Source organism: Dermacentor andersoni, chromosome 5 (assembly GCF_023375885.2).
Source record: "Dermacentor andersoni chromosome 5, qqDerAnde1_hic_scaffold, whole genome shotgun sequence".
In the NCBI taxonomy this organism is placed as follows: Eukaryota; Metazoa; Arthropoda; class Arachnida; order Ixodida; family Ixodidae; genus Dermacentor; species Dermacentor andersoni.
In genome coordinates, this window is record NC_092818.1 from 33922158 (window position 1) to 33924067 (window position 1910).

Genomic DNA, 1910 nt, shown 5'->3' on the forward strand with positions numbered 1-1910 from the left:
GAATGTGATGCATGGGCGTTTTGTGACAGCGCGCATCGCGACAAGACATCGGCATTCTTATGTTGCTTGCCGGACATACACGTGACCGTGTATTCATGTTCCTGTAAGCGCAGTACCAACGGCCTAGTCATTCAGACAAGGTTTTCAGGGACGACAACGAACAGAGGCATTCGGCGACAATGGGTCGGCCGCAGTTGTGAAATGGTGGCCGTAGAGATAGGGTCGAAATTTTTGTATTGCCCACATGATGGCGACGCATTCCTGTATTGTATGCACCGCAAGATCACTGGTTGCAATCTTAGTGCAATGTTGCGTTGCTCTAAAGATTTGTTCATAAGCGCACTGTAAAGCGCAATTCTGAGTGGGAAAATTTGATGTGAAATAACCCCTTTTACTACGAAATGAAAGAGATGATTATGGTCTACGCCTGTCTGTTCATCCATTCCAGCTTTCAGTAATCGTGATGTCCTCTTGTTTTGTGGTAAATCGTGTCGACGATATCGCAAGCAGTATTTATTGTTTATTTATTGCGAGTTTATATGTACAGGCAGCTCACAAGAGACCATCGCAATGTGTCGCTTGAGTCAGAGCTTGCAGAAGAGCTGGAAAAGAAACGTCAATAAAATTAAATTTTTACTGAATGAATAAGTTGACGCATGCAATAACTTCGCATTTCTAGATGGGATGTATTGAAAAAATAACAGTGATGTCCTGCAATGCTTATGATTCATAAGTGAACATGCTACACAGTAGTACAGTAAGCTGAAATAGTTAGCGAGCCACTGAAACAAGCGTTATGAAATTAAATAAAAATGTATAATATGTTTTATTCAGAATAAAAACTAGTGGTTGAAGAATAGAAGTAATAGAAGAATAAATGCACAAAGCAGCCTGCACACATCAAACTGATTTACTTACAAACTTCCCCCCTGCCATCAAAGTAAATACAGCGATGAAGTTCAGGTATAAGCATAATCCCAACAGATCGGGACGCCATTCCGGTCGCGGTGGTTGTATTTCAGTGAAGGTGAAATGCACAAATATGCGTGTATCATGCATTGGGAGCAGACTCAAGGACGCCACCGAGGAAAAAGTAATCTGGAGCCCCCCCCCCCCCCCCCAAAAGCGTGCCTCATAATCATATCCTAATAATCACATACTAAAATGGTGAAATTTTGGAAAGTGTAAATAGAGTATGCTAAGCCGAAATGCTAATATGCAATATTCTGCTAGCAGTTACATTGCACAAAATTTCGTAAGTTTACGAGCAATAAATTTTCAGGTGGGTTGAGCAAAAATCTACGAAGTCGAAGAATGTCATCATTTTGTTTATATGATGCATTTCGCCTTACTGTATCTCTAATTAAAATTATAAGTGCAGTGTGCGTTCATGGTGATGATTACAGCTAAAAAATGGCACGACTCATTGAAGTAGGATGTTCATCGTTATTGTCTCAAAATACCCCATACGTTTGCCTTGTGATTGTTAACTGTGCGAATAGTTTTCAACATTTCTAACATCACGGACTCCTTAGCCAGTGCACTGCACATACTGAGACGCGTTTCAAAAGTTTACATCTGAAAATCATGTGTAGGAAGATTGCATCCTGATTTTGCTACTGTTACTGCATTCTGTTTCCTATAAATGAAGTTGTGGTCACTGGTCAAGTAAAACAAAATTACAGACGGTTGAGAGCCAAAAACAAGTATCGTAATTACGTTATGGCATGCAAGATTGTGGGTTTCCCTCCTTCGTTAGTTGCTGACTGATGACATGTTTTTAAACAAGGTTACTCTCGTTATGTTGCGTGAGGTGGAAGTGCTGAAGTTCAATTCTTTGCGCAGCATGGCTGTACCGGGTTCAACAGGCTTGCGAAAAAAAAACAAGCTTATGATACCTTCTTGGCTTC